Here is a 17,854-nt window from a genome sequence, read left to right as displayed (position 1 = left end):
ATTTGGAAAACTCAGCAGTGGCCACAGGACTGGAAAAGGTCAGTTTTCATTCCAATCCTAAAGAAAGGCAATGCCAAAGAATGCTCAAAGTACCGCACAATTGCACTCATCTCACACGCTAGTAAAGTAATGCTCAAAATTCTCGAAGCCAGGCTTCAGCAATACGTGAACCGTGAACATCCAGATGTTCAAGCTGGTTTTAGAAAAGGCAGAGGAACCAGAGATCAAATTGCCAACATCTGCGTCATGGAAAAAGCAAGAGAGTTCCAGAAAAATATCTACTTCTGCTTTATTGACTATGCCAAAGCCTTTGACTGTGTGGATCACAATAAACTGGAAAATTCTGAAAGAGATGGGAATACCAGACCACCTGACCTGCCTCTTGAGAAACCTCTATGCAGGTCAGGAAGCAACAGTTAGAACTGGACATGGAACAACAGACTGGTTCCAAATAGGAAAAGGAGTACATCAAGGCTGTATATTGTCACCCTGCTTATTTAACCTCTGTGCAGAGTATATCATGAGAAATGCTGGGCTGGAAGAAGCACAAGCTGGAATCAAGATTGCTGGGAGAAATATTAATAACCTCAAATATGCAGATGACACCACCCTTATGGCAGAAAGTGAAGAGGAACTAAAAAGCCTCTTGATGAAATTGAAAGAGGAGAGTGAAAAAGTTGCCTTAAAGCTCAACATTCAGAAAACGAAGATCATGGCATCTGGTCCCATCACTTCATGGGAAATAGATGGGGAAACAGTGTCAGGCTTTATTTTTTTGGGGTGCCAAAATCTCTGCAGATGGTGATTGTAGCCATGAAATTAAAAGATGCTTACTCCTTGGAAGGAAAGTTATGACCAACCTATATAGCATATTAAAAAGCAGAGACATTACTTTGCCAGCAAAGGTCCGTCTAGTCAAAGCTATGGTTTTTCCAGTGGTCAAGTATGGATGTGAGAGTTGGACTGTGAAGAAAGCTGAGCGCTGAACAATTGATGCTTTTGAACTGTGGTGTTGGAGAAGACTCTTGAGAGTCCCTTGGACTGCAAGGAGATCCAACCAGGCAATTCTAAAGATCATTCCTGGGTGTTCATTGGAAGGACTGATGCTAAAGCTGAAACTCCAATCCTTTGGCCATCTCATGCGAAGAGTTGACTCATTAGAAAAGACTCATGCTGGGAGGGATTGGGGGCAGGAGGAGAAGGGGATGACAGAGGATGAGATGGCTGGATGGCATCACTGACTCGATGGACATGAGTTTTAGTGAACTCCGGGAGTTGGTGATGGACAGGGAGGCCTGGTGTGCTGCGATTCATGGGGTCCAAAGAATCAGACATGACTGAGCGACTGCACTGAACTGAACTGAAGGCTTCCCTGGTGTCTCAGTGGTAAAGAATCCACTTGCCAATGCAGGAGATGTGGGTTCGAGCCCTTGGGTTGGGAAGATTCCCTGGAGAAGGAAATGGCAACCCACTCTAGTACTCATGCCTGGGAAATCCCATGGATAGAAGAGTCTGGTGGGCTAGTCCATGGGGGTCACAAAAGAGTGGGACACGACTGAGCCACTAAACAACAACACAATCATACATGAAGCAAAAATTGCCTTCAGGAGATGTTTGATAATGGTTTAAAATATGCCTCTCAATTTGCTGAATTGATAGATTCAGTAAAATCATCATCAAGAACGTAGATTTGGACAGCACAATGATGTTTACTTACTGAGACATGAACAAACACTCATATGTGTGTATATACGAATGTGCTCTGTGTGTATGTGTCCTCTGTACCTGGCTAGTGGAAACTACACAATCTTTTTAAGCACATATGGACTAATTAAAAAATTTATTACTTCATAGTCATAAACCAAGCTTACAAATTTCAAGAGTCCCTAACAACAATACAAAAAAAAAAAAAAGACAAAACAAAACTAGAAATTAACAACCAAAAGATAAACTTAAAAAAAAAATCTCATATTCTTGGAAATTAACAACAAAAAAGGGCCTATGACTCAAAGAATTCATTATGGAAATTGAAAGTAGTTTAAGTTAAGTGATAATGGATCAGGGGTACTAGCTATAGAAACTTAGCAAGCTTGGCTAAAGCATAGCTGAGTGCCATTTGTGGCTTTAATTGCTTGTTAGAAAAGAAGAAAGGCTGACAAGAAATTAGCTATGTGTCCATCTTTAGAAAATAGAAAAAGAGAAAAGTAATTGAATAGGTCCAAAAAATAGTAAAAAAAATAAATAAATAAAAAAGAAGAAGAAGAGAAATAAATGAAATGAGAAATAAAACCACAAAATTATCAAGGCCAAATTTGCTTAGAAGGACAAACTTCTGACAGAGCAAGAAAAAAGAGAAGTCCCAGTTTCAGGATGAATAAAGCTCATAAGTACTGAAGTATCAGAGATTAGATTTTAAAAGAATATTATGACCAAGCTGATGTCAAATACTTATAAACGCCTATGGAGCTGAAAAGTTCCTAGAAAAGTACAAATTATTAAAGTTGACTTAAGAAGTAATAAATACCTGGAGTCTCCTGTCATTTTGAAAGAATTCGAGTCAGTAGTTAAAAATCCTTCCACAAAATAAACACCAGTTCCAGATGTTTTTATGGGTTGTTTCTACCATATATTCAAGGAACAGATAGTTTCAGGCTGAGACAAACTCTTTGCAAAGAATAGAAAAAGAGAAAACACTTCTCACCCATAAGACTAATATAACCTTGATTCCAAAAGTTGACAAGGATATTTAGTGGGAAGGGAAATCACAGACCAATCTGGCTGTGAACCTAGATGCAAGAATCCTAAATAAACTATTCACAGACTATGCTATGCTAAGTCACTTCAGTCATGTCCAACTCTGTGCGACCCCATAGACGGCAGCACACCAGGCTCCCTCGTCCTTGGGATTCTCCAGGCAAGAACACTGGAGTGGGTTGCCATTTCCTTCTCCAATGCATGAAGTGAAAAGTGAAAGTGAAGTCTCTCAGTCGTGTCTGACTCTTAGCGACCCCATGGACTGTAGCCTACCAGGCTCCTCCGTCCATGGGATTTTCCAGGCAAGAGTACTGGAGTGGGGTGCCATATAGCTAGCAATAATCAAGTAGCATTTATTTCTGGAATGACTGATTTAATATAAAACGTGTCATGTAAATCATCATATTTATAGTTTAAAGGAGGAAACTTGTGATCATAATAGATTCACATAAACATTTGATGAAATTCATCAAACATTCATAATAAAACCTTAGCAAGCTAACTTTAGAATGGTGTGGTGGTGGTGGTTTAGTTGCTAAGTTGTTTCTGACTCCGTGACCCCATGGACTATTGACTGCCAGGTTCCTCTGTCCATGGGATTCGCCAGGCATGAATACTGGAGTGGGTTGCCATTTCCTTCTTCAGGGGATATTCCTGACCCAGGGATTGAACCTGGGTCTCCTACCTTGCAGGCAGGAGATCTTTACCAACTGATCCACCAGGACACGGAACTTCCTTTATTTACACTAAATATCTTTATACTGGAAAATCATGGAAAGTCATGCCTTTAACATCAAGAATTAAACAAGGACTGTGACTGCTCTTACCTCTGCTAATCAACGTTGCTCTGGAGTGTAAGCCAGCACACTCAAACCAGCAGTCAAAGTACAAGGGTCAGAAAGAAAAAAACAAACTATCACTGTTTGTAGATGATAGAAGTTTCCATATACATCAGCTTCCCTGGTGGCTCAGACGATAATCTGCTTGCAATGCAGGAGACTTGGGTTCGATCCATGGGTCAGGAAGATTCCCTAGAGAAGGGAATGGCAACCCACTCCATTATCTTGCCTGGATAATCCCATAGACAGAGGGGTCTGGTGGGCTATGATTTTCCATATAGGAAAAGCAAATCTACAAATTATGGGAAATATCACCCACAGAGCTGTATCCAGCTGGGGTCTCTACAGGAATCAGGTAGGATCCTTGATGTAGCTAGCCTTCAATGACTAGACAGATGTAGGAAGGGTGAAGGGGAGCCAGTAAAGGTGGTCAGCCCCTGTGGTAAGTAACACTGAGGACCCTCAGGTTTGTGCAATCAGAGGGGAGGAGTGAGAGGAGGGCGTGGTTAGCTGAACCCGGAGAGGGAGGGGACAGCTGTAGGCAACTTCTGAAAGTGGGAGGTGAGTGTTTGTTTCAGGAGAAGAGCACAGCCCTGCTGATTGGCTGCGTGAAAGACAGGGAGTGGGGTACAACACCCCATTTTACTTTCTTCCTGTCCTCTGCTCTTCTCACCGTAGCTTCCTATTTCTGACTTTCCTGGAAGCCAGGACACAGGGAGTCCCTGATGTAGAGTCTACAGAGTTTGTCTCCTGGGCACAGGGCGTGGTGGGAACAGTGGAGGGCACACTTGAGAGCAAAGAGAGGATGCCTAGCGAACATCTAACAGGGGCTGTGAGGTTCCTTTATGTAGACACATATGACTGTATTCAACTGTAATAAGGGAAGCTAAAATAGAGAAAGAACCATATTCATGACAGAAAGACATAAAAATGTCAGTTCTTTCTCACATGATGAGAGATTGAAAACAATTTTAATAAAAATTCCAACAGGATATTTTTGCAGGACTTGATTCACAGATTCTAAATTTCAGTGGAAGAGTAATTGATAAGAATAAGCAAGACAGTCTTAAGAGGAACCAGGATATGTAACTCTATAACATATCAAGTCTTCTTATAAGGTTTTAGCAATCAAGACACTATTAGCACAGTGAGATCAAAGGAATAAAATAGCCCAGAAAGAGGCAAATCAAGCAGAAATGTCATATACGTCTAAGCTCACAATTGCAGGTCAGTGTGGAGATGATTCAACAAGTGTGCCGGGCTTGGTTATGCATGGGGGAAAACCATAAAAACTGTCTTATAGTCTACATTCAAATGGCAATTCTGAAGTTAGAGGGCAAAGTGGATTAAAATCTAAAATGTAAAAGGTAAAATTTTAACAGACTTAGAAGAGAATATCGAAGAATATCTTTACAACTCTGGGACTAGAGCAAGATTCCTGAACAAGTACAAAGGGCATAAACCGTAAAAGAAAACTGGATAAATTCAACCACAATAAAATGAAGATCCTCTGTCCTTCAGCAGACATCAACGAGAGAGTGAGAGAGCAAGTCATAATCTGGGATATTTCAACACATAGCTGACAAGGATTAGTATTCTGAAGGTATGCACAATTGTTTACAAATTAATAAGGATATGATAAACCAATGATAAAAGAGGCAGAAAATATGAATGGGTGAGACACAGAAGAGGTCTGAGTAACTCATGAACATATGGAAAGTGCTCAGCCTCATTAGTTACTGGGAGAGTTGGTGATGAGATGTTACCACACATCCTCCAGAATGGTCCAAATTAAAATGTCTCAGGACAGCAAAGGGCTTCCCTGGTGGCTCAGATGGTAAAGAATCTGCCTGCAGTGCAGGAGACCTGGGTTCAGTCCCTGGGTTGGGAAGATCCCCTGGAGGAGGAAATGGCAACCTACTCCAGTATCATTACCTGGAGAATCCCACAGACAGAAGAGCCTAGCAGGCTACAGTCCATCCGGTCAGACACGAGTGAGCAACTGATATAGACAGGGAGTGTGGATCCAAAGGAACTTTCAAACACTGCTGCGCCTGTGCAAGCCAGTGAAACTATTTTAGAAAACAACTTATTGGGAATTAGGTCAAACACATGAATATCCTGCAAGCCAATCACTTGCCCAGTTTGATTTTCAAAAGTGACCATTTCATGTGGTCAGATCTAAGTCATCTCCTCAAGGAACACTTGCACTTTCTGAATGGGAGACACGTATAGGATGATTCATAGCAAGACAGCTCTGAAATAAAATGCCCTAGGATATCCTCCACGTCTAAGGATAGCATGCGGGATGAGCATACGGGGTATGTTGAGTAATGGAAGACTTTAGATATGTGGAAACGATGGATACTAAACACAGATCAGGTTGGACATACAGTGTTGCAAAAGCCAAAATAGGACAAAACAAACAAAATAGTAAAGTGTGGAAGAACTTATACACAAATCAAAACCAGGCAAAACTCAGTAGTGTTCTGTTTAAGGATGCCCTCACATCTGGAAAATCCAGAAGGAAAATCAAGGAGTGATTTATACAAAACTCAGAAGGGGAAGGTGGAGGGATTCCCAGGGCCTCTGGGTAATCAGGCATATTTGTTTCTTAAGCTGGGTAATGGGTACATGGGCATTTGATTCATTCATTTACTTTAATTTAAAAATTTACTTATTTATGGTTGCACTCTATTTGCAGTGAGCAGGGGCTGCTCTCTGGTTCCGGTGCACAGGCTTCTCTTTGTGATGGCTTCTCGTGTTGCAGAGCATGTGTTGTAGGGCGTGTGGGCTCAGTAGTTGTGGCAGGTGGGCTTAGTTGTCCATGGCATGTGGCATCTTCCTGGACCAGGGATCGGACCCATGTCTCCTGTATTGGCAGGCGGATTCTTAACCACTGAACCACAGCAAAGTCCCTGATTCATTAGTTTTAAAAGTATAGTTCTTTAACATGTACATAGAGTAAATCCCCTATATTAGAACCTCCAAGTTAGAAACTCTCAAAGATGCAAAAGTGCATTCCATCAATATCAGGTGTGAGTGAAATGGCATCTTGCCCTCCATCTCCTGTTGCTGACGATGCTTCAGCTCTACCATCTCCCTCCTCCAGTCAGTAACTCTTCTTGCCTGTTCACTCGATGCCAGCCCTGGATGCCAGCTGTTGTACTGTACTACTGTACTTTTCAAGGTACTGTACTGGCAGATTGAAAATATTTTCTTTATTGTTTGTGTTTGTTTCTATGTATTATTTGCATGAAAAGTATTATAAACCTATTACATTTTTTCTTGCTTTTTACCAAGCAAATTGACAACATCTGAAAAAGGATCATTGAAAGAATATGAGGAATCACATATTGGTGGGAATGCAAAGTGTAAGTGGTGGCTAGTTCTATCCTAAGTTTGAAAAGTCCTGAAAAGGGGGGTTCTTTGATGAAGTAGGTGTACCTACGAGAACTTATGATCATAAAACCATCATAGATGTGTGTACAAATTTCCATTTAGTGCAGTACTTTGTATAATTACGTAAAAGGCACATGCTTGACAATCATGGTTTGTTTAAATAAGCTACGGCCCAGCTAGACATTTAGTGGAAAAGCACATCACTATTAATATTATGTAAAATAGAAGATGAAGTAAAACGTTCTTGATATATTATTTAATACAAATAAGGTTAAAGTCCTATGTGGAATATAATTTCATGTTTTAAAGATATGCATATTTATAAAGAATAGAAAGGATATAGATAGTGCTAAATAAATAAATGAGTAATAAAGAAATAAAGAAATGAGTGACCTGAACCAGGATCCTAATACTGGTTACCTCTCTGATTACCCTAACCCTCTAAGGTTAGGGGTGACAGTGGTGTTTTCCTTTTTACATACAGGTATTTCCTAAAATTTTATATCATGTTCATGTTTTCTTGTTGCAATAAGAAAATTTACAAATAATTAGAATTAAAATGAAAGACTACTCCCATGTAGTAGTAGTCCAGCACTGGTATTTTTATCTCGTAATAACAGTTTATACATATATAGTGTTCAATAAGCCTGTAATAAAAGATCAGTACATGGAAAAAAAAATGAAAGACTAATATATCTACATAACCATCTTGTTTTGTATCATAACCAGCACAACATGATCACAAATGGGGTTACTGAATGTTTTTGAAATTGAGTTTCATAGTCAGATCTTCTTTTTAAAAATATTAAATACCTTTTTATCAATACCCTACAGGTTAGAAAACTTGAAATGATTATGTGTTCAGACCCAGCTTCCAAAAGCACCCACTTTAAGGTTACTATTTGGCCAAAATTTAACTAGCTGACCCCACATATGCTTGCTCTTGTGGGACTGCCAAGCTATGTCAGCAGAGAGAGGATTGGGAGCCAGTTACAAACCCAAAGATCCAGCTCTGGATTTCTACCCAGTGGGTGAAAATGGCCCGTAGGACTGAAAATTTCAACCAGAACTGACTCCCCGCAGTTCTACTGGTCTCAATACCCACGTCCCCCTCTGTGAATTGGAAGTGCAGAGTCTTAACCGGCAGGCAAGTCCCTCAATTAGCAATTGGGTGCTGTCAAACATTGCTTAGAAGGCTCTGTTTAAAGGTTTACTGCTGCTGCTAAGTCGCTTCAGTTGTGTCCGACTCTGTGCGACCCCATAGATGGCAGCCCACCAGGCTCCCCCACTCTCTTAAACTCCCTAACCTGGATACTCTTACAACATCCTGGGTAGGTCTTTCCAGATCTGATTTCTACGAATGTGGCTATTGTTTTCAAAAACATTCATGGCAAGACTTGTGAAATGTTTGATTCTTACTGAGAATGTGTTATTAGAAACTTTTCTGGGCTGTTGGACACATAGAGTCAGGAAATTTAGCAAATCATTGTGGATCTCAAGATCTGTCCTTTTTGATGTCCTGTGCACACCCTTGGGTGCTGCCTTCTTCCTGGAATTTTTGTGGGTTTGAGGCAGGACCAAATGTTTCCACACCACCCACAGGTTTCATGCTCATTAGTCCCATTAATTGAAGTCTTCCAGCAATTTACTTGGGAAGAGAAGAGGAAAAGACAGGGAGTCTGCAATATTCAAGATTATGGGCTGTCTTGAGCAGTAGGAATTCCCAAACTGGAAAGGGTGTTCTTGTTGGGTGGTTGTGAACTTATGCTCAATGTTGGAATATTATCTAAAACTTCCATCTTGAAAGGGTTGCACTTGTACTATAATATCTCAGAAAATTTGACTTTTGGATGCTTTTAGTATATCCTTTCTGGGTCTTAGAATGAATCCCTAACCTAAAAGCCAAACTCAAGCAATGCTTGTAGTCAATGATAAATCTAATTGGTGCCTCCCAAACACCTTTTGAAAGATCTATGAATTTTCAGTTATTTTCAGAAGCATGGAATTATTTTGGACATTAAGGAAAAAGCAGCACCATAGATATCCTGGGTGAAACACTAGCCGAAAAACACATTTGTCTTATAGGAAATACAAAAAATATTAGCCCCCAAATGGAACCCACATCAGGGACTGCGTCCACTGTGATAACTTGCTTTGGTGAGCATGGGAAGACACACTTGGAGTCTCCCAGGATCCTGATGATCCATGATAATAATTTCCAGGATGAAAACTGCAGGGATGTAGAGAGAGGAGAATTTTCCAGTGGGTTTTATTTAAATAAGCTAACATTTAACAGATTATCTGAGCCTAGTAAAACATGTTGAAATACAGTTCCTACGGCATGGTCTCAGATCTTTGCAACTCTTTGGGGAATATAATTAAAGCCAGTTCATGAGACTACTGGGTGGGGCTGGTGGAGGATGCTGGATGAGGGGCTCTGGCAAGATGGAACTCCACAGGCAATTAACATTATACTCCAAAGGAAGCGGTGCTGAGGAATTAACAAATGCATCTGTCTACTCCCTGGAGTCCTGCACAGTGAGCGGTGACGCACTGAATGGTCCATTTTTCTTTTCTAAATCCAGGGCTGTGTTTTGCTTCTCATGGCGCTGATGGCACATCTGAAAGGTAGGAGTCTGAGTTTTGCCTGTGGGTGGATATTTGCAGTCACATCTGGCTTTGCTTTGCCGTATTGTTAACCCCCCTTTTCCCTGCTACAGTTGTTTTCTTTTTATTAAATTTCCCGTCTGGATCCCTGCGTCTGCATTTCTAATGTCAACAACTGCTTTTATCACAGATAATAACTTCCTTTTACAAAAAAAAGGCTGTATCATCCTACATGCATTTCAAATTACGTTTTATGAACAAACACTGAAATATAGTATTTGGCAGTATGCGTAATTGAGTATATTTATAGTCATCTAAATTTCAGTTTTGCCAGAGCCAAGAACCAAGTTGGTTGCAGTTTTCTTAATAATCTATTTCTTGAGAGTGTTGTTGCTTCTCACCAGAACTTAATTAAGTTCACATTGGGATGTTTATGAAGGAAATTATGCGGTATGCCCAAACATGCCATACAAACAATTATCAAAACACCAGCAACTCCTTAACACTCCAGAGTTTTCACAACCACAAGCGTGAAACTCTCCCAAATCGATTGTGTGCTAATAGATGGGCTAGGATCAAATTAAAAAATGGATGATGAATGAGAAGGAAAGCTGGACTTCTGCAGTCGTCAAGCACAGGACCAAGCTAGTGCCAAGGTCTTTTTGCCTGATTTAATGTCCTTGTGTGGTGTAGATGCCCACTGGGAAGGGGGCCAAACTCAGGTTCTGGGCTCTACTGCTGACCTGCTGTAAGTTATGCAAGTCTGCCTGGTCCTTGTACACCTCTTGAAGATAAATAAAGGACATTTAGGAAGCTATTGGCCAATATGAGGTTAAAATGAATTTCTTGTTCCTACTGCTAAAGGTGTTGAGTGTTTATTTACCATATAGTATATTTAATCTAGTGAATAATTCTGCAAAGCCATGTGCTGCTGCTTGTAGCCCACACAGCAAACTTAGTGAATGATAGAAAATTAGATTGAAAATTTTGATGATAAGTTTCTGATATTTCCAGTTTTGAGATGTGGCATGACAGGATAATGGTGATCACACAGGGAAAAAACTACACAAGCCATTTCAGTATGGAAACAGAGTTGGCAAAACAGATGACATATTTTTAATCTCAGACATATAATAATGTTTCAAGTGCAGACTTCTGGTTTCATTGCTTTCTGGATGGCGGGCACTTCTGGGACAGAATGTTTGACACGTGACACTGGACAGATGCAGGCTCCGGTGTCAGTTTTATTAAAGAGGACATGTACCTGGAAAGGACTGCACTGTGCAGACAAGAACTTAAGTTTCAGTGGCCATCAGGTTAGTTCTCAAACACATTTGAGTGTGATTTGTTTTTAATTATAATGTCCAGTGACATATTTTTACCTGCCCATCCTAAATCCTGGGCTTCCCCAGGGAAGTAAAGAATCTGCCCACAATGCAGGAGACCTGGGCTCCATCTCTTGGTAGGGAAGGTGCCCTGGAGAAGGGAGTGGCTACCCACTCCAGTACTCTTGCCTGGAGAATCCCATGGACAGAGAAGCCTGGTAGGCTACTATCTACAGGGTTGCAAAGAGTTAGACAAGACTGAAGCGAATTAGCATGCCTAAATCCTGGTGTAATTTAGAATGTAATGGCTGGTGTCTTGATTTCTTTTGTTGACTGTTCTGGGTATATTTTAAGGGTGCAGTCTGGTGGCTATTGACAAGAGAGCTGTTCTGTGTATACTTTATCTCTACACTTTTAAAGAAATGAAGACTTAGAAGAGTGAAGGAATTTGTCCGGAAGACCCCCTGGAGCAAGGCATGGCAACCCACTCCAGTATTCTCAGCTGGAGAATCCCGGTGAACAGAGGAGGCTGGTGAGCCACAAGTCCGTAGTGTCACAAAGAGTTGGACATGGCTGAAGTGACTTAGCACTTACTCATCCAGACCTCAGTGTTTCAAGAGGGAATATCTCTCTTCCATTCTATGGAACGTGTAAGGCACTTTTTAAAAATCTCTGTTTAAGTTCTGCCATATTCTAGAAAATAATCTAGTTAAGCAGCCTTTGTTGAACACCCATTTGACACAAAATTCCAAGTTGGATGTTGTAAAGGAGATACAAGAAAAGGGTGCTGACCCCTCGCCTTCAAGTTATTTACCACTTAGAGGGGAAAGACAGAAGGGGCCTATGGGAAAGACATAAGAAACTCTTGCTACCGGCTAAACCATGTAAGTGAAGGATAATCTGTCAATCAAGTGGACTATGATAGGAATTTGATAGAAGCAAAACACATAGCTGGTGGATCAAAATAAAAACACTACAAGGATAATACTGAATGATGCCTAGAAGTTCAGCTATTGACCTTGGAAGACATCAATCACAGAAGTAAAGTTTCATTCTGACAATTGGAATTATGGATTGAATTTTACATAATCTCCCCTTAGAAGTTCTAGTTCAGTAGTGAAAGTAACAGATGCCTGGTTGCCATGGTGACATGAATCTCAAGCTGGGGTGGATCCATCTCAGCCTGGAACTTCTTCTTCTAGGACTGGGAATCATGGGGAGATTGAGTCTAGTCTTGGGTTTTAGGATGAAATTGATCCCTGGGTCAGAAAGATCCCCTGAGGAGGGAAATGGCAACCCACTCTAGTATTCTTGCCTGGAAAATCTCATGAACAGAGGAGCCTGGCAGGCTATAGTGTATGGGGTTGCAAGAGTCAGACACAACTTAGCAACTAAACCACCACCACTGAGGATTTCCAGAGAGGAAATTGGAATATTGAACTACCAGCCTGATTTAGGCTTGTGTTGGTCTCAAGCTTGGAAGCCAATAATCTTAGAAAGACAGAATGAAGGAGAAAAGCCAGGGAGTTGGTGGCCGGAAGGAATGCAAGGTTCAGGCTTCACTCCCCGTGGATCCCAATGGTCATTTCTCTTAGTGGTCCTGGACAATTTCCATAAATTACAAATTATAGTTTATGTTAATGTTATTAAGTATGATTTTTCATACTCCTTGTAATGAGTAAGGAATCCAAACTGTGTCAAGATCAACTCAAGTGGACAATGTGTGCTATTAATGTAACTTCTGTTCTCAGTGAAATGAAAACATACTTGGAGACATGAAACATATCAGGGTGTGAAGATTCTTCTTTTTAGGGGTGAAGAAAAATTCTCCTGTTTTTGAGCCATTCTTTTATATCAGTTCTACAAAACTGGATGTAACTTTATATTTTTAAAAGATATAGTTTTGTAAATATTTAATATTCTGCTAGTTTGATTTTGAATTGTGCATGTCAAGTACTCTATTTGGGGAGGTTTTATGTTTTATTACACTTAGTTAAAAAGGAAAAAAGTGTACATTTTTAGAGTTTTTATGAGTAAATTAATGTACTAAATATAAATATTTAAAAAATATCAGGGTACAAATTAATTTTGAGGTATCAGAACCACTGACTAGTGAAGTACTAAGTAAATCAGGTGCATGGGTGCTGGCCTCTGTCCTCTGTCACTTACCTTGTGTCCCAGTCTTAGCAGTTACAACTCCTCCCAGCTCCAGCCTCCTCCTCTGCCCACCAGCCAGGGCTGTTGCAAGGATCAAAGGAGAAGATTTATTCCATTTTGATAAAGAGTTTTGTTGAAACTCAGGTGCGCTGTAGGAGTGAAGCACCCTTGAGTCTAAGTTTCTCGGAAGAGGCAGACACTTGAAAGAAAGGATTTAAGCCCCAGGTGAAGAGCATAAGTAGGAAATGATGGATTCTATCCGAGGGAAACCATGTGCTTGAATACGCTTTACAGAACCAGATAGGAAATACTATGAATGTGGGCAGCTGCCAGTGCATGTTGGTTTCATCAGATTATTTTACAGTAATAGAAACGATTCTCATCATCAGGAAGAAGCTGGGAAATTCCCAGCTGGGATGATGCTTGTTTTCTGATAGGTATTTATGAGGAATCTATGGAAACATGTCATGGGTAACCCCACTCTCTGGTTATTTTTGATTAGAAGCTGACCCTAGCTGTTTTTAATCTATGAACTAGTCTTAAGGAAGTTTTGGGAAAATCTAACCTTTTAAATGAAATGTGGTACAGCATTTGAGTTTCTGGCAATGTGCCCATTAGTTGAGCCTAGTGCTAAAGTGAAAAAATTAATTATATGAAGGTTTTGTTTTGAATTAGAAGATCTGAAGCAAGACCTGGTTGGTAGATACACACACACAATAAAAAAAAATCAGGGTGAAAAGTAATTTTGAGGTACCAGAATAACTGACTACCTAAGTACTAAGTGAATCACGTGCGTGGGTGGTGGCCTCTGTCCTCTGCCAATTACCTCATGTTAATGTAGAAGATAGGTGATCAGTTGTGGGCTTGCTGATTGCCTTTTCTCTGACAGTGGTACCAGGGACTCACTGAGACCATTTCCTCTGATGGAGTTGAGGTAGATTATTATGGAGGGCTTCCCCCATGGCTCAGCAGAATCCACCTGCAATGCAGGAGACGCAGAAAATTTGGGTTCTATCCCTGGGTTGGGAAGATCCCCTGGAGAAGGGAATGGCAACCCATGCTAGTATTTTGACTGGTAAGTCTCATGGACAGAGAAGCCTGGTGGGCCACAGTCCATGGTGTCACAAAGAGTCAGACATGATTAAGCGATGGTGCACACACACATGCATTATGGAGTGTTTAGCCGTATGTTCTGGAGGCCAGGTTAGAATATGGGATGGAGGCTTTTCTAGAGGTAGCAGGAGAGCTGGGACAAGGGTCTCTCATCCATGTGGAGGCCATGGGGAAACCATTGCTCATGTCTGATGAGATGTAAAGATACTTTTGCTGACAGAGGGGCTCTGAGAGTAAAACACTGATTTGGAATTTGATGCTAGGCCAGGATGTGGGTGAAATTTGCTCTCCACGTTAATGAAAAAAAACGCCAAGGGAGGCCAAGCCGGGGAAGCAGAGGAGGGAAAGGGCCTGAGATCACGCAGTCTCCTCTGATCTCCGGGCTGCTGAGGACTCATCAGCCTCAGTTAATTAGAGAGGACAAAGGGAGCTGCTGCCAAAGTAAACAGCACTGCGCACACTCGCGCTTCTTGATAAGAGCCACCCTTATCTGAGAGCAGAGCTTCTTGGGGAAATGTGGAGTCCCTGACGGCTCAGTGCTGGCACCTGGGGCCTTGGGAGCCACGTGCACTCAATCTGGGACTGCTCCGGTGCGGTCTGCTGGGCTACGGCCCCGTGAGCCTCCTTCTTGGTGCAAGTTCTTCTCTGTTTCTCTTCCCGAGTGAAGAGATGGGGAACTGTTCTCTTTCATCCTAGAATCAAAGGTTCTCAAATAATTCTGGGCTTAGATGGATTTGTACCACCCTTGGTGTCTGTGGGATGCTGTAACCACGGCCCTGCTGTGTAAAATGACTTTCCCGGTCCTCTGATGGGGGAGTGATGGGGGAGTTTTGACTTGAAAGGTTTGACAGAAAACAGCAAAATTCTATAAAGCAATTATCCTTCAATAAAAAATAAATTTGGTAAAAAAAAAAGAAAAGAAAAGCCTAGAGAAGGCACTCCCAATTATCGTTGGTAAGAGTTGAAGTTTCGACCTTTACTTGCTTGTTTAATTCAGAGTCCATGTAAGACTCTCCGAGCCCTTTCTCTGAGCTGTCCACCCTGTCGCATGCTGTGGGCTCCAGGGAGGGCACCTGGCCTCCCAGGGAGCCCCACCTTGAGATGGGAGAGGGAGGACAGACTGTAGGTCCTGACCAATATTCCCTCCTCTCAAATATCAGTATTAAAAAAAAATTCTGCCATAACATGGATGATGAATTCATGTGAGATTTATTCTGAAAGGTGAATGGATTTGAGAGCTACCATCTTCTGATGGAATTTTTTTTTCTTTTAAATGTATTTATTAGCTAAAAACTTTTTTATCTGCGCTGAGTCTTTGTTGCTGTGTGTGGGCTCTCTCTAGTTGTGGGGCACAGGCTTCTCACTGTGTTGGCTTCTCGTGTTGTGGGGCATGGGCTCTAGGCACTCAGGGCTTCAGCAGTTGCAATGCACGGGCTCAGTAGCTGTGACACACAGGCCTAGTTGCCCTGCGGGATGTGGGATCCTCCTGGACCACAGATTGAACCTGTGTCATCGCATTGCAAGGTAAATTCTTAACCACTGGGCCACCAGGGAAGCCCTGACAGATTCTTAATACATTAGAAAAAAGATTTTAATACGGGTCTGTTAAGAGATGATTTTTGTTCTATAAAACAAGTTTTAAAGTGATACTTGAACTCTTTCATTCAAAAATTGGATTCAATGTCTCTGGCACCCTACACTGGGCCTTGGATAGTTCACTGGGTTAAAATCGAGATCATTTACTGGCTTTACTTTGAATTTTTTGCTTTAATATTAAATATTTTTCATCTCTTGGAAGCTCCACATCTGTTGTGGATAGGTAGGTAGGTGTTTATCTTTTGTTGTTTCTGGGTGGTACCTTCTGCCGCCTTTGCATGCTGTGACTTTTTTTTTCTGGGCTCCAAAATCACTACAGGTGGTGATTGCAGCCATGAAATGAAAAGACACTTGCTCCTTGGAAGGAAAGTTATGACCAACCTAGACAGCATATTAAAAAGCAGAGACATTACTTTGCCAACAAAGGTCCGTCTAGTCAAGGCTATGATTTTTCCAGTGGTCATGTATGGATGTGAGAGTTGGACTATAAAGAAGGCTGAACACAGAAGAATTGATGCTTTTGAACTGTGGTGTTGGAGAAGACTCTTGAGAGTCCCTTGGACTGCAAGGAGATCCAACCAGTCCATCCTAAAGGAGATCAGTCCTGAGTGTTCATTGGAAGGACTGACGTTGAAGCTGAAGCTCCAATACTTTGGCCACCTGATGCGAAGAGCTGACTCATTTGAAAAGACCCTCATGCTGGGAAAGATTGAGGGCAGGAGGAGAAGGGGACAACAGAGGATGAGATGGTTGGATGGCATTACAGACTCAATGGACATGGGTTTGGGTGGACTCTGGGAGTTGGTGATGGACAGGGAGGCCTGGCGTGCTGCGGTTCATGGGGTCGAAAAGAGTCAGACACAACTGAGTGACTGAACTGAACTGAGCAGTTAAAATAAGATGTCAGTGTTAGAATCAGACATTAACCCCGTGACCTGCCTGTTATATACTGATCATAACTTTGTTTTGCTTGAATTTCTGAGGTGAGTCAAAGCAGATATATGTACAGTCTGGAGATGGCTGTGTATAAACTGAAACATTTTTGCTCACAATTGCTGATAATACATTCCTTCAGATGAAAGCCTCAAAGAAAATTAGACACTGATATTAATGGAGGGGATTTCTGAAAAGCTTAAGGGGAATTATTAAACTTTTGTACTACTTCCATCTACCTCTTATTCTGTAACCTGTTGCGGGAGGGGTCCTTCCCAGCTTAAGTGCATGATGGTGTCATTTGCTGTGAAGAGGCACCAGTGGATGAAAAATGACCGTGCTTTGTGTTTGTTAACACTGAAATATTCTAAAATAAGCACTTGCTTCATCAGCCCATTAGATATTACGTCTGTCATCAGGAAGTAGAAATATTTGGTTTAAAATGAATTGTATGTGCAAAATTTTCTATATGCATATGAATCAAATTATTAGGCCAAGTTACAGAGTGTTTATCATTATTGGGAAAATATTAGACAAAACTTAAAAAAATCACACTGGTATTGTTTTCCTAAGTAAAACAAACAAACAAAAAAACACTTAAGGCTTGTAAATGTATTTCCAGAATGGATGTCTCCTATATTTCAAGAATAGGTTGTTCATATTTTAGGGAGAGATTTTTTTCTTTTCTTTTTAAAATTTTATGAAGTATATCAGTAAAATGTTGTATTAATTTCTGCTATACAGCAAAGTAACTCAGTTATACATATATATTCTTTTTCATATTCTGTATAGTTCCTCTGCTACACAGTAGGACCTTGCTGCTTATCCATCCCATGTATAATAGTCAGCAGCTGCTAACCTCAACCTCCCAATTTAGGGGAAAATTTGATCCACGTTAAAAGACAGGCCAACTACCAACTCATCTAGAAATCGTAAAAACTGATTGTTGTTAATGTTGGCTTCAGTTTTTATATTTTATTTAAATTTTTTAAATTGAAGTAGAGTTGTGCAATATAGTGATTCACAATTTTCAAAGGTGATACTCCATTTTTAATTATTATAAACTCCTTGCCACATTCCTTGTATAGTACAATATATCCTCATAGTTTATTTAATACATAATAGTTT

This window comes from Bos javanicus, chromosome 13 (assembly GCF_032452875.1).
Source record: "Bos javanicus breed banteng chromosome 13, ARS-OSU_banteng_1.0, whole genome shotgun sequence".
In the NCBI taxonomy this organism is placed as follows: Eukaryota; Metazoa; Chordata; class Mammalia; order Artiodactyla; family Bovidae; genus Bos; species Bos javanicus.
This window is presented reverse-complemented; position numbering follows the sequence as displayed.